Here is a 26,497-nt window from a genome sequence, read left to right as displayed (position 1 = left end):
GTTGAGGGTAGTACTTTTTCTTTCTGTATGGAGGGGTGTAAATCCCCAGGGTCCTAAGTGTGGCTCTTGAATCTTTACTGGAATGAAGGACCGGGTCAGTTGATTCAGCAAACAGCTTCTGCATGTCGAAGGGAAGATCGACGATCTTTGCCTGCAGATCCCTCGGTATACCCGAAGTCTGGAGCCAGGACTCCCTTCGCATCACCACTGCCGTAGTTGTGGAGCATGCTGCTGTGTCCGCAACATCCAGGGCGATCTGAACTCCCGTCCTTGAGGCCGCGTAGCCTTCTTGCACGATGGCCTTGAGCACCGGTTTCTTGCCCTCTGGAAGCGAGTCCATGAGGGAGGTTAACCTAGTGTAGTTGTCGAAATTGTGGTTCGCTAGATGCTCTGCGTAATTTGCCATTCGCAACAGTAGTGTGGAGGAGGAGTAGACCTTTCTGCCGAACAGCTCTAGCTTCTTGGCATCTTTGTCTGTTCCCCCTGTCTTGAATTGAGATGTCTTTGATCTTTGTTGCGACGACTCGACCACCAAGGAATTTGGTTGTGGGTGGCTGAACAGGAACTCCATGCCCTTCGCCGGCACGAAGTATTTCTTGTCCGCTCTCTTGTGGACAGGCGGAATAGTCGCAGGGGTCTGCCATATTGTAGTGGCGGACTCCAAAATTGCTTCGTCAAGCGGTATTGCTATTTTGGAGGAGGCCGGAGGTCTCAGATTTTTGAGGAGCTTATAGTGTTTCTCTTGCACCTCTGCTGTCTGGATGCCTTGTGTGAAGGCCGCCCTTTTGAACAGCTCTTGAAACTGTTTGAGATCGTCCAGAGGATGGATGTCCCCCGGGGCCGTAGCCTCGTCCGGGGAGGAGAGCGAGGAACCACTAGGATACGCCTCTCTGGACCCTTCCGGTTCCTGTTGGCGATGGTACATCCGCTCGCTGGAAGCTTGCGAGGGAAAATCTCGGGGTTCCATAACCAGTTTCCCCTGAGATACTTGAGTCTCTGTCCCTGTTCACGATTGCCCTCGGGGATACAGGACCGTCTGGGGGGATCTTTCCCTGGTAGAATGCCGGTGGTGTCTATGCGTGATAGGGACGACCATGGCAGCATGGACACCGTTCTTGGGAAGGTGACCTGGATCACTCCCTTCGTGCGTATCCCCTGCGTCTGGGGGAGCGAGATCGTCGAGAGACATGGGACACTGGAGAGAGCGATTTGTGATAGTACTCCAGCGGCTCAAACCCCAAGAAGGGTGAGGGTGGTCCCAGCCAGGGCGAGGCTGGTTGTAAAAATGGAGACGGGGGCTCCGGGTAGGCTAGGGAGGGACCCCTGCCTTCTAGTTGGAGTCCGCAGCATGAGCGGAGGGTTGAGAGAAAGCAACTCTGCAGCCCTGTCTGGAGAGGGGCTGCGGTGCCTTGTTTTCTGTGCAGCCTTCCCCCTCCCTTGAGGGGGTGGCTCCGCCCCCTGACGTGCAGGGGATCTCGGCCCCGTCCGCGCCGCGCTCGGCACGCTCTTGGGCGGTGTCCTCCAGTGCCTGCAGGCTGCGTGCCTGCACGCTCTGCACCGCCGGTTCCCCGGGGGTCGGTGCCGCTACTTGCGGTGCCGCCGCCACCGGCGCTTGTTTAGCCGCCGCCCTGCCTGCGGTGTGGGGCGGCTGTTTGATCATCGGAGGCTGAGCTGCCTCCACGTGGCTCTCCGTGCCGCCGCCGATCAGCTGTTGCTGCGGCTGGGGGCTGTGCGCTCCTCCCGTCCCGCTCGCGGTTGGGGAGACTTTCCTCCGTTTTTGCGTTGATAGGGTGAGGGAGGCAGCTTTCCTTTTATGGGCCCCGCAGGGTCCCTCCTGCTGCGGCCACTCGGGCATGTCTGGCTGGAGGGCCTTGTTGAATAGCAGCATTTTAAGCCGCATCTCCCTGTCCTTCCTTGCTCTGGCTGTTAATTTTGCACAGAAGGAGCATTTCTGCGTGACATGGGACTCCCCAAGGCACCTTATACAGTGACTGTGCCCATCAGACGCTGGCATTGCCTCTCGGCAAGACTCACGTTTCTTGAATCCTGAAGAGGACATTTTTGGTGAGTCTTTTAGTTGTTAATGGGGTACTTAGCACCTTCTCTGTGCTGTTTTCCCCCTCTCCGATAGCCTGCCGTGGCAGGAGGGCTAATGGCCCTAGGCTCCTGGCCTGCGGTGCTCCGCTTGTTGCTAGGACTGGACTGAATTCTGTCCCGCTTGTTGTTTCTTCTTTTTTTTTTTTTTTTTGAAAATAACAACTGGCTAACTTAACAATAGACTAAGAACTTGAAAACTTTAAAGAAAACAGCTAAAAACCATTGAATACGCTAACTTGGCCGTAGCCTAATCGGATTCCGTCTGCAGCCGACGGCGGTTAAGAGGAACTGGCGGGGACCGGATCGCGCATGTGGCCAGGAGCGCGCAAGGGAGCGGCGCACACTGGCGCATGCCCGGTCCGGCAGAAACTGCTTGGAAGATCCGACCTGCGGCGCCAGGCAAGCCCGACAAACCTAATGTGGAGCACCCACGGGGACACTCGAAGAAGAACAAATGTTGTGTCTCACTGCAGTGGAGCAGAGGAGAGAATGAAAAGAAGAATATAGGCCCCCTATCTATTTCACAGCCATGAAAAATGTGCCACGGACCATAAAATAAGCTCTTCCATGTGAAATCTGATCTCTCCCTTGCTGTTGGGAGCACTCCAGCATGGAACCATTTGGTTTTGCACTAGGATATAGATTCCATTTCCAGACCCATGCAATCTGGGCACCATTCAATGAACTCAACTTTATATAGGGAGGCTAGATCCACCTTGCAGTGCCTCTTGTTCCTGTAGGAAACTCCAGCCCTGTAGGTTCCTGCAGCTTGAGGAGAGTTGTGGAGTTGGGCCTAATATTCCCTTGCTGCTGGGAGTGTCCCAGCCAGGCAGCTCCTAGATATGAGATCCTGTGGTAGTGTGGAGGTACAGGTTTTCTCATTCCCTTGCAATGACTGCTTGGCGGGGTGTACGGGAGGAGGACAGAGGAGACGATGAGACCCACTTCCTTCTGGGTAAGGACCTACCTGGCTAGTCAGTGTAGTTATATTTAGCCTTGACAAAGTCTGAAGTTTAGCATACATACAAGAGAGATGCTTGACAAACAATTACATATTTCTCAGCATCTACATGAGGAGTCAAAATAGTACTTGAGTAACTGAGCATTATTCTTGTCCGCTACCAGCAGCCAAAGTGGCAGGCTACTTGATGTGAATATTTTCTGCCACTGAAAACATAGTGCATTTTTTCCTTTCAGATTTTGTATAAATTGTGACAGCTGTGATTAGCGCTTGTCTTCCAAATCTATCATTTTCTCAAGGGATTATGAAACTGGAGATGAAGCTCTCTTTTGGGTGGTCCATCCTGGGGACAATTGCTTGAATAGATTTGTGATTTGAGATGTGTGAGGTGGTTTGTACTTGCTGTATAAGACTATCCTATTCCTCTGAGTCAGTCTATCCTTTCTTGAATCCCAAGAAATGGAAATGGAGCAGGAGAGGGTACAGAGTTCTCCTCATTTGGCAGATGAGGTGGCATTGGATTTCTCATGCTCCCAATACCTTTTTTTTTTAACCTTAAATGATTTTACTTGTCATTCCTTTTGTTACAGAGGACAGAGAATTTGCACTGGAATGCCTCCAAACTTAATGTGTAATGAAACATTTCTTATTCACCAAAACCATTCTCAGGGGCCAAGTGTTGACAGGGGCTTTGATATAACTTTTGGGTACTCAAATATCTGCTTGCATACTTTTCAAGCACTAAAGCTTGTAGGTATGACTTCTAGTAGTCAAAAACGGACTTGCAAGTTAGTGTCTGTGCACAAACATATGGGACCAATCATCTGACAATTTGACTCTGTATCTGAGAAAATAAATTTAAGAAATTATACTGAGATATTATAAGGAAAACCTGACCACTGTATAATTGTTATTTAATTAATGGCTAACATAGATTATCTACATATCAGGATTTTTATGTTGTGCCTATTATCGTGTTATTTGAGAACCTTATGTAAATCATCATAGTATTCCTACCATGTTAAATTTTTGACTTAATGGCATTACTTGTGTCATTTACTTAACAGGTAATCTCCTGGGAACCTCTCAAAACATGGCAGAACAAAATCTTAAACATATATTTTAGAAAAAGGCAATAATATGAGTTTGCAAACCAGGTATCTTCTAACAGCAATCTGTCCCGATAAACAGAGTGAAATCAGTAAAGACGCTCTGTTTTTACACTAGGGTAACCTGAGTAAAGAATCTGATCTAGTGTGACATATTTCAGAGTTCCTGTAACAACAGTAGGACCTATTCCCTCGTACATGAACATATTACACTATGCCATCATACCAAGCCACATTTTCTGCTCTCAGCTATCATCCCAAAGAAGTCAATGAAAGAGATATGAGAATACCAGAGAAGTTGACCCAGTAATGGTTACTATACATGAGCACAGTTGAAGGGGATTAAACCCCTGTGAAATTACTATAACCCACACCACCACTATATTACTGCTCAGAAATGTTAAGGGTTTGATCCCAAGCGTACTTTTCAAAATAAAAAATACTTTTCACTGAACTGGATTTGAGAGGATTGTTAACCTGCACTCTGTATCTTCAGGCCCTGGAATATGTCTTTATTTGGCACACTTCCTTGATACAGCCTGCCAACAAAAATCATGTTATTATATTACTTCAAGCCTGTGAGTGGCACTGCTTGACAGCTAGTGAACTGCAAATAAAGAACAGTTTTTAAGGTTTTCAGCTATACTTTCTAAGAACTCTGCAACCCGTAACAGAACAGGCAGCTCTGCTTTAGTTGTTCTTAGGTAGGATAATTTAAAAGTCCATAATTAATTCTCTTTTTACCTCCTTACACCCAGCATTTCATCTCATTACAGCGTACAGGCAGTCTAATTAACATTTCATAACAACATGAGCTTTTAGCATGTATTCATTAGTCCCATTAACCAATATATTTTATAAATTGTATTGTAAATTGCACCTTTTAAAAAACTGACATTTAGACCTCTGATCCAAAGGCGTCATGACACTTTCTCCTGCTTTGAATGAGGTTTAGGCTTTTATGAAAGCAGGATACAGCACCAGAAATTTTTTTTAACCCAAAGATGCCGATGAACTTACTTGACTCTCTCCTATTCTAAACATTTGACATATTTAAATGAAGAAAAGATAATCTTGATACGAACTAAGTCTTTCATTATGTAGAGACTGGATAAGTTGTGAAAATAGTTAGTTTTCATTACTACTGGGGAACTTATGAAACTTATAGCAGCTATTTGAAATACATCACAATGATTTCTGGTTCACATGAAGCTCAGTGTAGCATCTGCTGACATAAAATATTAAAAGAGCAAAAAACAATAAAACACCAAATCTCCATCTAAACATTATATTTTAAACATTTTGCATCCAGATGAATGTCCAGTGTATGAGGACTATGTCTGGCTTCATGGCTATCCATCAATATTATTGTTATTTTTTTTTTAAAGCTTACACGACACTGACCCTTGGCTATGCATACAGGTCATCCCATTGACTGCAATCCAAATACTAAAGTACATAAGATTTAGTGTACTAAAATACATAAAGTTTAGTACATGGTTAAGCCTTGGCAGGATCAGGGCCTATGTAATTTACATGTGTATATAGCCAGTGTATTAAAAAGAAAAAAAAAACACACTAATGCAGACAGCTCAACACAAAATATCTGTCAGTACATCCGCAGTTCAACATAAGCCATAGCCCTGATGCTACAAAGACTTATGCCTGTGAATGCTCCCACTGAAGACAACTGGTACATGAAGTCATGTGCATAAAGTTAAGCGGGCTTGGGTAGTATACAAAGTATAAAAACACAACAGCATTTTAACGTATAAAATCATTTATACACAAGTATCAGAAAGGTAGCCGTGTTAGTCTGTATCTTTAAAAACAACAAGAAGTCCTGTGTGCACCTTATAGACTAACAGATATTCTGGAGCATAAGCTTTCGTGGGCAAAGACCCACTTAGATGCATCTGACGAAGCAGTTCTTTGCCCACAATAGCTTATGTTCCAAAATATCTGTTAGTCTATAAGGTGTCACAGGACTTCTTGTCGCATTTACACACAATAATTCCTACTTTAAATGTATCCTTAGGTTTAATTTTAAAAACAAAATAACGTATTTAAAATTATCAAAATCAATGTTAATGAGGCGTGTGTATTTTCCCCTTTGAAGATACAATTTCAGCTTTGAGAGCAATTCTATCACTTTTAAGGATTCAAAGTACAATACTTGGGCAGTGTTTCTGCTAGTACTGTCCTCTAGTGGACAAACAAAAGATTTAAAAACAAAGCAAAACACAAATAAAAACAATCCCTTGTCCCAAAACCAGGCCTAGCTGTTTCTAGCAGAGCCAGGTCCCAACTTCCGTTTGGTAGGTGCGGATCACCAGAGTCACATCCCTCTGGTTGCACCCTCTGAAACGGTGTATTGGGGCTGGGAGAGAGGTGTTAGAAGAGTTGCCACAGGAGTTCCTTGCCATCTCAACAGTCCTCCAGAAACTCCTGGGTAGATGTTTATCACAGCTTTAGAAGATTTTTTTTGTTGTGAGTAGCAGTTGTGAGTAGCAATTGTGACCAATTCCCAGCAATACCCTCTTCTATTTTTATAACAGTTATAGTATATAAAATTTGCCTCTTCAAGCTCTTTAAAAACATTAATTTTAAGCCCCACAAATGGTTTAAAGTCTGACATATACTAAAATGATTAACTCCATTAATGCTAGTTTTGTTCTGTACCTTACTTTTGCCACATACTAATTTGATAAATAAGTATCTTGTTGGCTTTTAATTTTACACTGTTGCTTTCGTATCTTGTCATCTCTGTGGCCAGGTCCATGTCAAGAGACAACACATTTTCAGTGAAACATATAAGCAGACAACTTGGTGTACCCATGAAAAATTGTTCTATTAATCATCACAGTGGCAACTGGTCACTATGCACAAAAGGTCTGACAGTTTGTAGATTATAATGTAAATACTTGATCTGATGCTGTCTCTGACAGTCTCTGCAATGTGATAAACACTGTCTGTATATAGTCCCCCTGTATTTGAAAGTTATGACAAACATTTTACCAGAATGTAAATAACTGACATTGTGACTGTGGAGCAATGAGCTGCAAATTAATCTAAAAATCAAGAAAACAAAAATGTTGTTTGACACTAAATAAACCATTAGTCACCACTGGGGGAGTCTTTCTTAGAGGTCATAAATGTGCATCAATGTGGTAGTGTAAAAGATGAAACTTGCTAGGGGAATATTTTTTCTTCTCTGAAATTGAGAAAAGCATGAAATAGTACTGTACAAAATCTTTTTCTTCAGTTTACGAAGGTCATTGAAAAATAGATATAGGTTGAACCTCTCATCTGATACCCTTGGGACCTGACTGGTTTTGGATGAGAGAATTTGCCAGGACCACAGAAGGTCAATATTGTCTAGCACATTACCAACACTTCCACTGCTTACTGGGCTCTTAGAAGATATTAAGGGGTAAATTAGAGCTAAATAACAGCACAGAACACTGAGAGCCAGGACTGGTGGCTGGAAACCAACTTTATGGGATCAAGGGGAAATTTGGCCACACTCATGATAAGTGGTTGTCCAGCTAACTAAAATCATGCCGGATTATGGATGTTGCTGGATGAGAGAAGTGTGGATTAGAGAGGTTCAACCCGTAACTAATCTTTTGTTGCAGTTTGTGCAGTTCTTATTAATGATGCACAAAGACAAAATAAGTGTGGGTTAAATGGTTACACCATTCTTAAATTTTAATATCAAGTTTAGTATGGAACTAAATGTATACTTATTATTTATTAGTAGTATTTTGGTAATCCCTAGAAATGTCAACTGACATCAAGGCCCCATAGTGCAAGGCAGTGTACAAACATATACTAAGAAAATGTGTCCAAGGCAGTAGGGAAAAAAAATCAATGCTTACAATATATGTGGCACATTACGTTGTTTTCCCTAATATGTTACAGTAATGTGTCTCATGGATCAGAATATTGCCTTAATTACCCTTAAGGCACTGGAATTTCTACATCCAGCATTTCTATTAAATTGTGACACAAAAAAACCAACTGGAAGACAAACATATTTTGAATTTGCATGTAAAGTATTCTCATACTGGAGTTATGTTCTCTCCCGAGACATTTAACTGTTCTTGATTTCAACTGAAAACAGCACCCTCCAGGTAAGATTTACAAATGTGCCACGATTTAAGTTTTAGGTGCTTTCAACTAGAGCTCCGCATACTCAACATTACTGGAACTGAGGCCAACTTCTTTTAATGAAATTTTACCTGAGCTGCTTGTTGGCCACTTTGCCTTATACGACTGCTTTTTGTGGAATGGGGGAACTCTCTTATGCAATTCAGTATTCTTGTAAATAATTACTCAGAAACAAATGTACAACCCAGCTCATGTCAAGCAAGATGAGAAATGCCTATGTTGCATCAAAACCTGCCCATGATTACTCTATGGGGCAGGGAGGGGTGGGGGGTACACTTCAGTACTGTGCGGCGGATAGGAAGGATCACAAAAGTCCTTTCACAAGAACGTACTATGCAGATTTAACTACACTGATTTAGAAACAGATCTAGTTAAATGCTTCCCTATGTGGATGGCGCTATTGTGCTATAAAGTGCCTTTACTGGTACAGCCTATTTCTGATAATGTAGTGAATAAATTGTTCTTAGATGCTGTAGAGAGGCAGTGCTAGCCCACTGGGGGCCCTAAGCAGGAATATCCTGCCTCCCCCACCCCCCAACACATAATAAAAAGTGAACAGAGGCATCACTTGAGTTGCTTGTGGCCCTAAGCAGTTGCTGAGTCTGCTTATCCCTAGTGCCAGCTCTGGCTATATAAGCACTTTTCCTCTGTGATGTAAAACTGCAACCATAGTAGGGAGCTACACTGATTTAATTATAATTGTTTTCTAAATCAGTACTGATTGAACTTCTCATATGGTAACATCCATAGTCCAGGATGAGTTTAGTTAGCCAGATGTCCACTTATCATGGATGTGGCCAAATTTTCTGTGGTCCCATAACATTTGTTTCCAGACACCAGTCCTGGCTCTCAGTGTTCTGTGCCGTTATTCAGCTCTAATTTACCCCTAAAATGTCTTTTAAGAGCCCAATAAGAATGGAAGTGTTGGTAATGCTGCTAGACAATACTGACCTCTCATGGTTTGGCAAATTCTTTCATTTGACACCGGTCAGGTCCCAAGTGTGCTGGACTAGAGAGGTTCAACCTGTAGTTAAATTTGTCTACATGGAAAAAAACTGGTTTCCTACCTCTTGTAACTTGTTCTTCAGGATGTGTTGCTCATGACGATTCCAAGTAGGTTTGTGAACTGCATGCACAGGTGTTGGAAAGATTTTCCTCAGTAGTACTCGCTTGGTCAGCCATGGGGTCGAAGAGGGGCACTTTGGAGTGGCACAGTTATGGTGCTCTATATAGTTTGCTGCTGACCCTCCCCCCACATTCAGTGCCTTCTTGCTGGAAGACTACGGCAGTACGTGAGTCTTGGAATGAACATGAGCAACTCATCTTGAAGAACAACAGTTACAAGAGGTAGATAATTGTTTCTCCTTCTTCGCATGATTGCTCATGTTGATTCCACGTAGGTGATTCCCAAACAATTACCTGATATGGGGTCAGAGATCCCTGAGTTGCAGACTGGAGCTCTGAGCTCCCAAATATGGCATGGTCTTTGATGAGCTGACAGTGGTGTAGTGAGATGTAAATGTAACAGATCCAAGACCATGTTGTCACCTGGCAGATGACCTGAATGGGAACATGTGGCAGGAACACAGTGGATGATAGAAAGCCTCTCCTGTCCTTGGCCTCCCTGTCCAAGATATCGATTGGAACAGGGTCTTCAGGCTTGGTAGTAAGCCCAGAACAACCAAGAAGGCCACAGACTTGGGGTTTGCCATTGGGTACCTCAGGTCATTATCAGGGGCTGATGTAGCAGATGCTGGTAAGAGTGCCTTAAAAAGTGCCAGCTTCCCCTAGATACACAGGAATCTGGTTCTGAATTGGATGTTAAGTTCAACCTTGAGGACTACAAGGGCACTGTTCTGGATGGTCTGGAGGACTGGAGTGAAGGGGAATAGTACTGGGAAGGGTGGTGCCATGGAGAAGGAGTCCTGGGGGAACTGGTGCCAAGGTAAGGGGAACCACTGCTGAAGCATGGTGGGCTTGCCCCTCTGTTATGCTGGGGTCCCCACAGAAGGAGGATCTGTCTGCCGCAGAAAGATGCTCCATTGAGCGCATTAAGCAATCATTTCAATAAAGGCTCTGGCTTCGTCAAATGTGTTAGGTCTCCTATTTGGCTCTTCCGTGCTGGAGTGTCTTGGAGCCTGAGTCTTCCATCAGTGATGTGCTGTCCCACACTGAGGATGGTGCACTGTGAACCAAAAAAGATGGTTTTGGAGCCAGACCTGGTTGCACCAGTTGAGGGTGCAGAGCCAATTCCATAAGGAGGAGTTTAAGTCTGAAGTTCCTCTCCTTCCTTGCACGAGGCTGGAAGCCCCTACTGATCTTGCACTTGTCTGTTTGATGTGCTTCTCCCAAGCACTTATGACAAGACTCTTAAGAGTCTCTCATGGGTATAGACTTCTGGCAAGAAGCACAAAAATTGAAGCCCTGGGACTGATACATGCCCTGGCGCACAGGATTTGGGGAGGAAGGGACTACTCTTCCCTAACTAAAAGAAAAAGAAAGCAATCTAACACTGATCGACCTAATGACAACAATTTACAAGAACAATTAAGTTAGGGAAAATGCTTGCCTAGGGCAAGAGAAAGAAAGCTCCAATGATAGTCACTGGTGGTAAGAAGGATCTGAGTTGGGGGAGGGTCGGCAGTGGCTATATACAGCATTATAACGCTGCCATTCCAGAGGGCTCCATGGCTGACCAGATGGGTACCGCTAGTGGAAAAACCTTCCAATGATGATTACTGTGTATGTGGCACTCACCCCTATTTGGAACTGACATGAGCAATAACTCAAAGCACATCTTTTTGCACCAGCCCCTTCCACTCAAAACAGTAGAATTAAGAAGAAAGTACATAAAGCTTGCTGAGTACACACTGCACATAAGTACGTAAAGTTTGCTTCCACAACAGACTTTGAAGGGACGTTAAGATGACAAGCTGTCAGAAGTCAGATGATCATAGGGGTGGTAGAGAACACGAGAGGTCTTCAGATCCAATCCCAACTATATCATCCATGTCAGGGCTTTGTGAAGCCGGGACTTAAAAACCTCTTGGGATCGAGATTCCACCACCTCCCTAGGTAATCCATTCCAAAGTTTCACCACTTTCCTAGTGAAATAATTTTTCCTAATATCCAACCCAGACCTCCTCCACTTCAACTTGAGACCATTGATCCTTGTGCTGCCATCTGTCACCACTGAAAACAGCCTCTCTCCAACCTCTTTGTAACCCCCCTTCAGGTATCTGAATGGCTAGTCTGGGCTGTAGGTAATGCATTTGAGAGATTTTGTCCATCTGTATGTTTAAGAGCTCTTCCTAAAAGGCAAGAGCTAGAACCATCAAATTGGTATACAGCTTCCTCTTAAGTTAAGTTAAAGCAAGGTTTGAGTTCGGTTGTGCCAGGAAAACAGGATGTGCCTGAAATGGGATTGCTTGTCATAAAACCACACTGAAAAGAGACAGAATCACCAGCAAGTAAAAGGGACTGGCTGGGGGTGCCCTGCTCCCCACTTGGGACTGCCTCAGCACTGAGCCCCCAGTCAGTTAGGTGCCCTTTAAGGGAGGTCAGGGAGTGGGGCAAAGTTCCCTCCCCCTCAATTCATATGGGAACATTGCTGGCTGGGAGTGAGGTGAAAGTCCAGTTTGCTGTATTCCTCACTCTGGATGGGGAGTGCAGGGGGCTGATGAACTTGGACTTGCCCCAGCTTAGTGACATTCAGCAGGTTTTGGAACTTATTCTTCAGCATCCACAAAACCAGTGATTGTAGGGGGCCCATGATAGGAGGAGATTTAAGCTTGATATAGTTTTTAAGAACTTGTGAAGGTGAGAGAGAGACAGACACTGATTACTATATGTAATTCCTTCTCAGAGTTTCTGCGAGTCAGGATGAGACTATAAATAAAAACTGTGAAGTGACTTCTGAGAACACTACGGTTTATGTGGTCTGAGTTTTACAGTTTGGTTATGTGGTGACGGGTAACTTTACTCTTCTATGTTTTTCACTGATGAGATTTTGGGCTGAAATGTCAGAGCTGGAGAAAGCATACATAAGACACACAAACATACCTACATTTTTAGTAGAGTAGTGTGATTTCATGTAAATTTAATGTACCTTTCAGTCTGTCCAAATGTTCTGCATCATAAAGGTTTACAAAGTTAAAAGGCTACAAAAGTCTCACTGTTTTTGTGTAAACAGATCCACTTCATACTATAATTGAGTGATATATATCTATTTTAACTTTAGTGAATGTCTTTACCAACTAGTGGTTTATAAAAATTGTAATGGACATGGTTTAAGATGTGATGGAAGTTAATAAAGAAGGGGAAAATAAATGGTATAATTATGTCCAGACATTCTCCAGAATGTTAGAAAAATCAGGAAAGAGTTGTGCATTTTACGTATTACCTAAAATAACAGCACCTGCCATTTTTATTTAATTGGTTTTAAAAAGCCTTATTTCCGTGGTGAAATCATATAAGAATATTTTTGCCCCCATCGTTGCTTTTTAAAGTGAAGAAAAAGCATTTAAGAAGCTACCTGTTTGAATACTAATGTTGGAATATAGCACTGACGCCCCTGAATATATATTTCTTTCAGTCAGTATGAACTACTAGTAGAACAAACATTCAGCATGAAAATTGTTTATACTATGCTTTTAAAGTGCTTTGTGAGGACTATTTTATTTTCCTATTTTTTATGTCACTACTTGTAAGTCTGTAAGACTTTTAGTAAGTAGCAAGGAGCTATTGTAGTGAACTCTGTCCTCCCTTAGGGCAATTTTTTATCCAACCCAGGCCATTAGCAGAGGTAAATCAATGTAAGCAGCTCACACAGACAGCTTGTGTGGTTCCCACTCCCTCACTCCTCCCCCTCCATTGTGGTATATATTTATGCTCCCTGGGGAAATTCAATTAACAGTGTCAGACTCCTCCTCTCAGTCAATGATGGACACCATCAAGATTCTTTTCACCACCCACTAACATGCAAGATGTGTCTGCTGATTTCTTGACTCACAAGTTAACAGGAGAATTACAGCCTATTTCTATAAATGACTATATATGATTGGTGTCATAAACACACTGACAGCTACCAAAATCAATCTTTCATGACCCTATTGATTAGGACACTCAGAAATAATGAGACTTCACTGGTGGCAGAGTAATGCAAGGAAAAAGAAAAAAATGAGGCCATTCTATTAATTCCACCAAATTTATCTTTCCTTTACCCCACTGTAAAGTCTAGTAGCAACGAAATATTAGGCAGAGTTAATAATTAATGTTTATTTGTACTTCATGTGTCTTTTAAAATAGTTTTAGGAAACTCCTAATGATAAAAGGGTGTACGCAATAACATAATTACTGATTATTATTACTATTATTTATGAAACAATCAGAGGCTACATAGTACTATACACCTGACAAAGCCACTGGAATATTGTGGGATCTTTCCTACTTGCAAGACAATGATTCAACTGTGATTGTTTGAAAATTTGAAACTGAGAACATGGCACAAATTGTTTCAAGATAGCTCCTAACTTGGTAAGCAGCTCAAAGTAAACAGCAAAATACTAGAAGAAAGGGGGTGATTTAAAAATGTTTGTGTATCATAGTCAATCAATCTTTACTATGCAGATAAATATGTCCTTAAAAAGAAGATATAATTTGTGCTATGTGTTGATTAAAATGGGCAACATCTGGCCTGAAGTCTGCATGCTGTGCAGCAAAGTAAGACATTTAGTTTTGCTCTCCGACTACAGATATGACTACACAAATGAAACAGTCTCTCACAAGTGATATTCTTCTAATGACAGATCTACACTAAAGGGTGAGGTTGAATTAAGGTATGCAACTCCAGCTATGTTAATTACGACGCTGGTGTCGACTTACCTTAAATTCAAACTTCTGCGCCACCTCCACCGCAGGAGCGGCATGTACTGGCACCGACAGGTACACCTTGTGAATTTGATTTAGCGCATCTCTACCAGGTGTGCTAAATCGAACTCTGGATGATCGACCGTGGTACCGTCAATTTTCCCAATAGTGAAGATATGCCCTAAGAGTTGGTGGCAGAGCACATACGTGTATTCTCTAGCTGGAAAATCTCTTGAACCATATTGCACAGAGACAGCAGGAAACTGTAACAGGACATGGGATTCTGTGGAAGAGCATTTATGCTTATTACTTTATTTTGATTTAAATAATATAAAAAAGCCTATAGTCCTAGGCACCAGGCCATCATTAACAGAACAATAAAAAGAGAACAGCATCCCCAGACACAATTATTCAGCAAAAACAGACAAAAACCAAAAAAGCGAACCACCCTGCCACCCACAAAATACACGAACCACCACCACGACATTGCATAACAAAATCTTCCCCTCACTTATATTCCTCCACAAAATCCACACATCATACATAATCAACCTTCCACAAAAGGCCTGTTCAAAAAAAGAGAGACTCTGCAACATGCCCTGAAATGTCAGACACATTTTTGCTGTTTCAGAATAAGTTAAGGAGTGAATTCGGAAGTCCAGGGGCACTCTTTATGAATGTTCTGCCACAGCCTCCTCCAAAATCGGCTCCAGTTCAAGGATTTTTGCTGATCTTATATACAGCTCTGTTGCACAGGAAGAGATGCAATCTCTCTGGCAGGCAGGATTCAGGCTAATTAGGACTTTAAAAATCAAGTCTAATGCCTGAATTTTGGCTATGAAAAAAATTGTTCAGAGGAGAAAACCCCTAGCAAATGTTTGAAGATTTCTTTCATTTTTCAAACTTCCATTCACTTGGAGATAGCTGCATAACAACATGTTTTAATTTTTTAATACTATAAACAGTCAGCTCTAATTTCAACCTAAGAAAGTACACTCTTCTAAAAAGTTAAAGGTGAAATGACTTGAATATCAAGGGTCTTACTGGGCTCATTAAGAAAAAAACAAACAAAAAAACAATAGTTATAGAACTGCCTAGGCGCTAGAAGGGAAGGGGAGCATGAGGAGATATTGTTGACTGGAGAGAGGGATAGTAGTGGTTGGAAAGTAATTCCAAGCATCAGTGTATACTGAAGGGACTGGGGAGTGAATGAATGGATATTGAAGAAGGTGCAGTACTAACTGAGAGGGGGCCTGGTTTCTTAGAATATAGCAGTTCCTGAAAGGTAGATGGATAACACTTACAATTTTACATAAAGTTGAATTGCTCATTTTATTTTTCCAGTTTCTAGTTCTGCACATTGTTGAATGCACTAGAGTTGGTTCTTTCCCTCTCTTTTCTAATTTATAATTGAAGATCTAGATTTTTATCCCAAATCTGTTTGTGAAAGAGGCTGCAAGACAGTTTGCTGAATAAAATTGGTAGAAAATTGTGGAAATACACAGAGAAGAGAGAAAAAAGTTACTTACTTTTTTGTAACTTGTTCTTCGAGATGTATTGCTCATGTCCATTCCAGTTAGGTGTGGAAGTACTGCATGCACAGTCATCAGAAAGTTTTTTCCCCAGGAGCATCCACAGGTTAGCTTTGGACACCCCTAGAGTGGTGCTGAAATAACAGTGCATATCTCTCTTGTTTCTTGATGGTCACTGGGCAATGAGTAGGATGTCGTCATGCCACACTCCTGTTTGTGAGCCTATTGATGGCTGATCACCCTGATACTGGAGCTGCAGAACTTATCACAGAAGGGGCAGGTTATGATAGCTATTAGAGCATCAAGAACTGCCCTGCACCTCTCCTTCTTCTTCTCTGCCTCTCCTTGTCTGCACTGCAGCAGTACCTCTCAAATTGTGCCACTCTCTCATGGATTACCATTCTCCCCTGGGGATGGTCTTGGGCATGCGCCATTTTAAGGCACTTGAACAGTATCATCAACACTGCCTACATATCTCTTGGGAGGATAGGCGCACAAACATCAGCATCCTGGAAGAGCTGAACATGACCAGTATTGAAGCCATTATCTGAGTTGGAGGAAGGATAGAGGAGCATTGGGAGCCAGCAGAAGAAATATGCGTGAGTTAAGCACAATTCAAAGCTGCTCTGTGGCTGTCTACCCATCAGTCTTCCCCAGCTGGGGGAAGCCAGGCAAGCAGGCAGCTACCACCACTAGGGAAAGCCAGGGAGAAGTGGTGCCAGGCTTACAAAGTTAAGGGTGGTGAGATGGGAACCAAGCAGCAGCCTTGTGCCATGTGCTGCTCAGTTTCCCAGGTCCCACCAGTGGCAGGGAGATGGAAGCCAGGAAACTGGCCAGTCCTGGTGGGCTAGTCAGTTTCCTGGCTCCTGCAAGCCCAGGAGTAACAAGGACCAGATGGCTGCCTGGTTCCCATCCGCCTCAACTCGCATGAAATCTGAGTTACGTGGGGTTTGTATACCACAGCTGAACCTCTCCCCATTCAATTCTTTCTTGTTGGAACTACTCCGACAGAGGGGAGCCATGCAGGTCTTGGAATTGACATGGGCAACACCTCTCAAAGAACAACAGAACAACCTTTTTTCTTCAAGTGCTTGCTCATGTTGGTTCCATTTGGGTAACTTCCAAGCAGCTATCAGATGGAGGGGTCCAGAGTTCATTGATCATGTAATGAGGACCAGGTGGCTGCTTTACAAATGTCCTGGATAGGGACATGAACCAGGAATACCACAGAGGAAGCCAGTGCTTGAGTGGAGTGAGCACATATTGGAGGCACTGGAATTTTGGCTAAATCACAACAAGTAGAAATACAGGTAGCAATCCAAGAAGAAATTCTTTGAGAGGTAATGGGAAGACATCTCATCTTCTCTACCACCATCTTAAATACTCTGCAGATTTTGTAAAGGACTTTGTTCATTCCAGGTAAAAAGCCAGGGTCGTGTGAACATCTAGGGTATGCAGGAACTTCTCTCTGACACATGTGAAGTTTTGGGTAGAACACTGGCAAGCATATGTCCTGGCCCAAGTGAAACTGGGAAACTACCTTGGGAAGGATGGCTAGATGTGGCTGCAGCTGAATCTCATCCTTAAAGAAAACAGCATATGGAGGTCAGAACCTAAAGCTCAGAGACCTGCCTGGCTGAAGTAATGACTATCAGGATGGCTACCTTTATAGACATATAAAGGAGGCAGCATGTATCAAGGGGTCAAAGGGCAGGGCCATTAGCTGGCAAAGGATAAAGTAAAAGTCCTATTGCAGGACTGAGTCCTGTACTTGCAGGTAGAGTCTGTCCACGCCATTTAGAAAGTGGGTCACCAGCTGATTTCCAAAAACCATCCCGCCTTCTGTGCCTGGGTGGAAAGCCAAAAATTGCAGCCAGATGAACCCTTAAGGAAAGCACTGACAGGGGGCTCATGAGGAACCCAGTGAGCTGTGCCATGTAAGTACAAGCTACCATGTGTCCCAGGAGCCAGAAGCACATTCTCATTGTGGTGGTTGGGAAGTGCAAGAGGCTGAGGATCAGATCGAACATACTGAGGAATCTCTCGCTGGACAGAGGTGCCTTGGCCGCAATTGAGTCCAGATGGGCTCCAATGAAGTCTACTGATTGCACGGGCACCAAAGTAGATTTTTCCATATTGAGGATCAGGCCTAAGTGCTGAAAGGTCCAATACACAAAGGACACCTCTTGCTGCACCACAAACTTGAAGAACCTCTTTATTAGCCAGTCGTCCAAATAAAAGTAAACCATGATGTCACTGTGAGGACTGCCCCTGGTTATTATTATTACTAGAGGCACTTGGGGTTCAGTTTTGGCGATTGACCCTGAGAGAAAAGGCCCGCCTCTGCTAGAGAGGCTAAGAGCACAGAAGTGAAGGAGTCTTAAAATGCTTTCTTTGGGTGGCTGGAGCATGGAGGCCCCAGAACTTCAGCAAGTCTCTGGTATCATTAAGGCTATGAAGCCTGGAGTCAGTTTGGTCTCCAAACAGCCCTGAACCATCAAAGGGCAGGTCCTGAATTATCTGCTGGTCCTTCACAGAGTATCCCATAAACCTGGAGGCATGAAGAGTGAAGAATCACGATTCCTGTCGCTGCTGTTCATGCCTCCAAGTCAGCAGCCTCTAATGTGGCCTGAAATTTGGTGCAGGAGATCACTTTGCCCTGCTCCATAAGGGCCCCAAATTCAGTGTGGGACTTGGAGGGCAGCAGCTCCTGAAATTTTCCCAAGGCAGCCCATGTATTATACTTATAACAGCTAAGAAGTGCTTCCTTTTGGCAATCGTCAACTGTAGACTGCCTGGGGAATACACCTTCCTGCCTAGCAGGTCCATCTCCTTAGCCTCCTTTGATTTCAGGATAGACCCTCGTTGCTCCTTAGCTTTGACTGCATCTACCACCAAAGTGCTTGGCTGTGGGTGAGTAAACATATATTCACAGCCCCCTGAGAGTGGCTAACCCCTAACCCTTGGGAGAGATGGAGGCTGGAGTCTGCAACAGGGACTTCATGGTGGATGATACTGTTTTTTTATGAATGTCAATGCCACCCTAGAAGGGGCCTCTGAGGTCAAGATGTCCACCACGGGATCAACCTCCTCCACCACCTTCCAAGCCAGGCTACTAGTCATCCTCTGCAGGAATTCCTGATGGCCTCTATTATCCATACTCACTCTCTGGATCACCACCTTGTCATGGTGAGTGGGTTTGTGTGTTCCAATGAACCCAAGAGCAATACTGTAGGGAGTCTCATACTCCCAGCAGGGTCACCCATGGCAGCAAGATCAAGGGTGGGAAAGGGGTTCCAGATGAAGAACAATCCTAAAAGTCCTCAATTGCACAACAGATGGAGGATAGCAAAGGTAATGCTACTATGGTCTGTGAAGGTGGGTAAGGCTGCAACAGACAAGAGACTCCCAGTCATCATGGAGCTCATGCCATTGGACCTGAAACTTCTACTCATCAGAAACCAGCTGGTGGCTGCAGTGCAACAGTCCTCTCATATTAAAAGAAATTTTCACACTGTCATAATAGTTCTCCTCATTCAATGCCCTAAATTGGTTGGCTTGGTACTGCCTACAAATGCAAGAGAAATACCTGTTTTTATTTTATAGTGTTTATCTCTATGGGGGGCAATTATGGCCAGCTGTGGCTTTTGTGTATATGGGTAAAACAGTACTAGCTCCATTAACTTCTGTACAAAGGCCACTGAGCAGCATTCTAACAGCTACTACTGACACGGTGCCCAATTTCAACCAGTGTCTTGACTGCTGAAAGTCTCCGTATGTCGACCAATCCAATGAGGCAGCAAATATCCTGCAATCTGGTATATTTGTATAATTTTAAAGGATTGTTTTAATAACAAGATTTGCAGGAGCTGGCATATTGCCATCAGGCTCTGCTACAGCAAAAACATGTAGCTGGCAGCTGGTTCCCCACTCTGAAAAAATCAGCATCACGATGACGCTGCTGGATGTGCGCTCTCTCCAATTCCAGCAACAGCAGAGAGAAAGCTGCTGCCAGAGAGCAGCAGAATCAATAACTTATAAACATCGCGCATTTACAGAAATTGAATTAGTCATTAGTTTTTGGAATTCACTTCTTAGCCATCTGAAGTTTCTATTGCCGGTAGGGTAGATGGGATCCAAATGTCCCAACAGTTGTCTAAAATTTATTATGTAGGGTCCAAATCTCAACACTGCTGATTTATTCTCATGGACTTTTAAATGCATCACTTCCCAGCTACTCTTAATTACTAAGGCTAAGTATACATAATATTCTGGCATATATTAAAAAAAGCAGCAGCAATGAGGTATTGTAAGAGGGAGTTTAGCAAGTCTGACTGCAATAAATTCAGAAGTGTTTGGATGGAATACATAAGGTTGCTCTAGTCTATGCTCTTCGCTGTGCACAAAGAAAATATTTACTAAAGATCTGGGGTGTGAAACTTCCCATTTTCTCCACAGTTTAAAGTTTTTATACCTTACATTTTCTACAGTTATAAAAACCATCAGTCAAAATCAAAACTGTTCCTTTCTTTAAACTGCCAACGAAAATATATCTAAAGACTGAGTAATAATATTAACAACAACAACCACCACAATCACCGAGGGCAAAAGGAATAATAAGTCAGAATGAACAAATACTCATGCACACACACACAGAGTATCTGGATGATTACATCTGAAAAAAGATATGCAAGCTCTGAGTAAGTGATCTTTTCGTACGATGACTGTTTATACCGTTAGAACAATGACATGCTCACAAATATTTCAGTGATGCTGGCATACATACAATGGAACACACTATTTATTTTCAAAACAAAAAAGCAGTAAAGTAGTACTTTAAACTTTTGTGGGACAGACCCACTTCTTCAGACCATAGCCATACCAGAACAGACTCAATATTTAAGGCATAGAGAACCAAAAACAGTAATCAAGGTTGACAAATCAGAAAAAAATTATCAAGGTGAGCAAATCAGAGAGCAGAGGGGCAGGGAATGGGGGTAGGGGTGTCAAGAATTAGATTAAGCCAAGTATGCAAAAGAGCCCCTATAATGTCCCAGAAAATTTGCATCCCGGTTCAAACCACGTGTTAATATGTCAAATTTGAATATGAAAGAGAGTTCAGCAGTCTCGCTTTCCAAAGCAGAGTGAAAATTCTCCTTCAATAAGACGCCAACTCTTAAGTCATTAACAGAATGGCCCACTCCATTAAAATGTAGACTAACCAGTTTGTGAATCAGGAGTGTTTTGATGTCTATTTTGTGCCCATTAACTCTTTGTCTGAGAGAGTTTGAAGTCTGTCCAATATACAAAGCATCTGGGCATTGTTGGCACAAGATGGCATATATGATGTTAGTTGAGGAATGTGAGAATGTGCCCGTGATTCTGTGACTAACCTGGTTAGGTCCAGTAATGGCATCTCCAGAGGAGATATGTGGACAAAGCTGGCAGCAGGCTTTGTTGCACTCCCCCCGCCACACCCCGATATGCTCATCTTGATAATTCTTTTCTGATTTGTCAACCTTGATTACTGTTTTTGGTTCTCTGTGCTTTAAATATTGAGTCTGTTCTGGTATGGCTATGGTCTGAAGAAGTGGGTCTGTCCACGAAAGCTCACCTAATAAATTATTTTGTTAGTCTTTAAAGTGTTATTTTACTGCTTTTTTGTTTTGATAATATAGAGACTAGCACGGCTTTATCTCTGCTACTAATTATTTTAAGTAGTTTAAGTACCCTTTTTTTAATAATAAGAATTATGGAATCCATTGAAATCTTCTCTTTTGTGCAGAACCCATTAATAGTGCTCAAGCGTTCTCTTAACATCTGTATGCTGTATGGTACATACATTAAGTAGCATTTCACAAAACATTCTGAACAAAATATGATAAATTCCATAGCCTATATTTACATTACATTTTCTTTGTACTCTTCAAATTATTACCATTTATTTCATTGTCAGGTTTGGTGGTGCAAATGATTAATAGCCAATGTATTATGATTGTATTTACTAGAACTGTACTTGTACTTCATACAAAATAGTTCAACTTTTAAGATAATAGTCTAGGAGAAAAGTCATAGAATATGTTATCACACACATGATTTATTTTTAAAATAGTAGTATATATGATCATTGTGTCTTTACTCTAACACTTTGTTAATAGTTTCTTTGGGATGTGCGCTTAGCATGAGTCTCATTTGGGGCTAACCCAGGGATGGACAATTAGTGCCCCATGGGCCAGATGTGGTTCCCTGGGACAAGTCCTTGGTGGGCTGACAGACACTTTATTTACCTTTGTATCTGCAGGTATAGCTGCTCACAGCTCCTGTTAACCACAGTTTGCTGTTCTTGGCCATTGGAAGCTGTGGGAAGCGGTAGCCCGGGCCATGCTGCCAAAGCCACCTCTAGGATTTATGGGGTGTAAACTGGTGTCCCCCATGCCCAATGGCAGCCGGAGGGTGGGGGGGAGGGAGAGAGATTTTTATAATCTTCAGCAACACACTAATGAAATATTTTTAAAACAAAATTTAAGGTAAGATTCTTGTGACTAACACCATAAATTCAGAAACTGATGGGTCGTCAAATGGCTTCATTTCCACTTGAATGCCTCTTTTGCAGCTTATTCTAATAGCTCTGGTAGGCTTTTTCACTTTTAAATGAACTAGATACTCTCTGGAGGAAGCAGAGCCACAGAACAGGGATAGAAAGAGGTGTGTGGCTGGGTGGACATTAAGACCCAGTAGTGCCCTCAAATCTGCAGGTGCCCTGCTCAGCTGTGTATTCTGCATATAGGTAAGGACAGCTCTACACACTGCTTCCCGCAGCTCCTGGTTGCTGTGAACAACGAATCATGGCCAAAAGGAGAGGCAAGCAGAGGTACCTGTGGATGCACAGGTAAATAAAGCATCTGACAGCCCACCAGGAGGAGCCCTGGCAAACCACTTCCAGTCTGCAGGTTGCTTATGGCCCACCTCTGGACTACCAACTACATGGTCTGCTCAGAGCGAGGGACAGCACATTCTGCTGCCTCTGCAATGGCCCAGGAGGGGTTAATCACTGTCCTGGTTTCCCTGTTAAATCTAGGGAGGGAATAAACTGTCTTGGCTTATACTATGCTGTCGACTAGAGAGAGAGGTAGAAGAGTCAAAACTCTATCCACTCTTCCCACCATCGGCTCTCTTAGCTGGGTAACCACTCAGGGTGCCATCTTTTGTGAATCCCATTCTTAGGCGCTATCTCCATCTATTCAGTGTACCAGAAGCCTCAGTATCTAACTCAAGCTTTGTGAGTCTCATGGGTTTTCTAGACACCTAAGAGTGCTGAGTGTTGCAAAGGATCTAGCCCTTACTGCTTTCTATTACCAAGCGGGGTCATGATTTGAACCTAAAATTGCAACTTTTCCCAATACAGCATGAGAAATGCTCCCCATTTTATATTGTTGGGTTTATATTGCTGTGTGTGATTTTCTCCTCCCACCTAAACTTTCTATTTGCCCACATACCTATACAAAGTTGTGGGATATTAATGGATTTCACATAGGAAATCATCATTTATGAACATTACTCATATGAACAGTATATGCACATGTAAGAAAGCAGAATCCTACTGTATTATAAACATTGTCTCTCTACCTATTCAGCTGGTAGAAATAATTTAATCATCAGCCACTGAATAATACTTGCTGGTTTCCTCAAATCAGTTTCATGCTGTAGAACTAACATAAGTAGTTGTGTAAAATAAGAAACACATAATTGCCGTACGATATTAATTGTAGTAAAATGACTCACAATCAATCTGTTTGACACTCTGACTAGAGGAAAATACATGCATGTTTACTTTGATTTTTGTTATTATTTAAGTTATTGTAACATAGCAACATTAACAGTAGCATGAGAAAGTTCCATAATTACAGTGTAGATCCTTACTCATGATAAAAGTGAAATATAGAAAAAACAAATTTTGACTTGAGCAATGGCCTCATTTTCAAAACATCACTCAAAGCATATGTTTGTAATATTTCTTGAAAACAACTATAGCTACTACTTCATTATCTGATTGGCACCAATGCTAACAGTGGAAAGATAAACTATGCTCTGACGGTAAATATATATGAAGCACTAGTTCTACTATAGCACTCTAGAACACAGATATATATTACATACTTGCTTGCCTTTTATCAGAAGTGTACAATTTCTTCTTAGATCATAAGAATTCAATTTTTCTTTTATATAATTAAATTACACTAGAATAATAAACAAACTATAATCCATAACTCAGAAGCTTATTTTGATTCAATCCAATCATTTCTTTTTTATTTGATCCAAATAAATTTCTTTTTCTCCCCTTTACACCATAGGTTAATAGAAGAAATTTTGTTAATTGCACTAACGATGTCCAGTTTGGAACTTACTGAATAACAGCCTGACCTTGAGAGGCACTGAATTCCTCAAACTGTCACTGAACACAATGAAATTACTCAAGATTCACCCGCGTAGAGTTCAGTAAAACACAGGAGAAACATAAAAGGCATGCCAGTAGAAGAGGAACCTCACTTCTCCCCAAAAAAACAACTAAGCACATCATGTCTGACACTTCACTACCTTGGACTTTTTACATTTATTTACATCTGTGCATAGTGCTGATTTGATATTATTTTACTCTGTGTTCAGTTTGCACAAGCGTAAAGGACTACACAAAAAGCAAGGAAGAGGAAAACTGGTCCATCTTTTCCAAGTGCCTGATGAAAAGCGCACTGGTATCGATTTAAAGACACTTACTGACTTCAGTCTACTTTGGATCAAGCTTTAAAAGAACATACAGTCCAATTATTTATCTGTGGAATATACTTTTTCAACACGAGAATATTTTTACTTGAAGTACAAAGAAAAAAAGGAAACTAAACAGATCTCTTCAAACATCAGTTCTTTGTAACATTTCTAATAAGACGTGGAATATTGCCTTCTTAGCTTGCAAATATCAGTAGCAATATAAACTATTCACCAGTTTCACTTTGACAGCAGTAACACAAATGTTTTGGTTTTCCATTTTGCTGAAATCACCACTTGGTACTGTTTACTCAAGCAGTCTGTTCCTGAGCAACATGAGCCCCTATACTATGCAATATAGGTAGCATGATGTCATTTTAACCTTCCAACATGATATGCAAGGAAACATAAAGAGCAACCACTCTTATGGAAATGTAAGAATTGTATTAACTGCTTCTCAAAAATGGGCAAGAGCTAAAAAAACAACAAAAAATAGCGAGAGACTTTAAAGATACTAATTGCTCTAATCTGAATGATGCGAGTTTGCAAATTGCTGTGTTAAGAAAGTAAAAACACAAGTCCACCAGTGAATCTGAAAGTTTACTGTCAAAGGAGCATGGTTATTTGTAATACATACAAGTTACAGGAACAAGCCACCTTAGATTTACAATGGTAGATTTTCTCATTTATTTGGAACCTTCTGAGCAAGTCTGGTAGTGTAAATAAACCAGAGAGATGCTGAATCTTCCTAGCTAAATGAATTGCAAGCTGGGGGAGTTTGGTGGGGAGAGGGTACTAAAAAGGAGTAATAACCCACCAGCAGCAGAATTCAAATACCTCAAACAGCATCGCAAGACTGCTCTACCCAATGCTAGGGTCACAGCCAGTAGAGAACTGCTCACACAACCAGAGTCATGGCTGGCTATTTTGAAGGCCCTTCAGTTGCACTCTGAGCATAATAGGTAACCCAGAAATCAAACCCTGCAACAAACCCAGTTGCCAACTCTGTCCACATATGTAACCTCCTGACATTATCAAAAGACTTAATCACATCAGCAATACCAGCAAAAGCTCATTCATCTGCACATCTACTAATGTGATATATGCCATCATGTGCCAACAATGCCTCTTTGCCATGTATATTGGACAAGCTAGACTGTCTCTATACAAAAGAAGAAATGGCCACAGTCAGACAACAAGAATGGTAATATACACAAACCAGTGGGGGAGCACTTTAACCTCCCTGGACAGATAGTTACTGACTTGCAAGTTGCCATTCTTAGGCAAACCCCCCACCGCCCCAAATTTGACACCATCAGAAAGAGTTTCAACAGAGACACGGAATTACAATAAATAATTTCCCCATCAAGTATTCTCACCTTCTTGTCACTGTTAAAGGACAGCCACTTCCACCCTGACTGAATTAGCACTATGTTACACTTCCATCTCTGTATCCCTTTTTTTTCCACTTCAAGTATCTGAGGAAGTGAGTTGTGTCTCATGAAAGCTTATGCCTTAGGAAATCTGCTAGTCTTTAAGGTGCCACTAAACTCATTGTTTTAGGTATACCTACGAATTTAGACCACAGTTTCTCCTTAGTCTATATATGACTGCCATAATCATCATGGCTGGTGTGCACAAGAACTGAGTGGAGAACTTCTACAGGACTTAAAATATTGTTATCTGAGCACTTCTGGAATCTGATCGAACTTGAAATGAAGGAATATTTCTCACCATTTAATATAACATAACATTACACTTTGCAATATAGGTCACAGAAAATTTTGCTTCTTTAACTTCTACCAATTTATATTTTGACAGGTACAAAGTTACTTATTCAGGTAATTAAGACTTGCAGCTCAATCCATACTTACGTCTGGCAGTATTCTAAAGTAGCAGAAAAGGCAATTGGAAAAAAATTCATGTGAAATCCATCTGTTTAAACTTCGTTTACTTGTGCTAACATCATACAAATGTCTAACGTTACTGATAAACCA

At 42.1% G+C, this 26,497-nt stretch overlaps 1 protein-coding gene across 7 annotated transcripts in view; it reads right to left on the bottom strand.

Moving 5' to 3' along the window:
- Positions 1 to 26,497, bottom strand: part of SCAPER (S-phase cyclin A associated protein in the ER) — a 420,029-nt gene that overhangs the window by 172,166 nt on the left and 221,366 nt on the right. The gene's annotated exons all lie outside the window — the stretch shown is intronic.

This window comes from Carettochelys insculpta, chromosome 12, assembly GCF_033958435.1.
Source record: "Carettochelys insculpta isolate YL-2023 chromosome 12, ASM3395843v1, whole genome shotgun sequence".
Lineage (NCBI taxonomy): Eukaryota > Metazoa > Chordata > Testudines > Carettochelyidae > Carettochelys > Carettochelys insculpta.
This window is presented reverse-complemented; position numbering and strand designations above follow the sequence as displayed.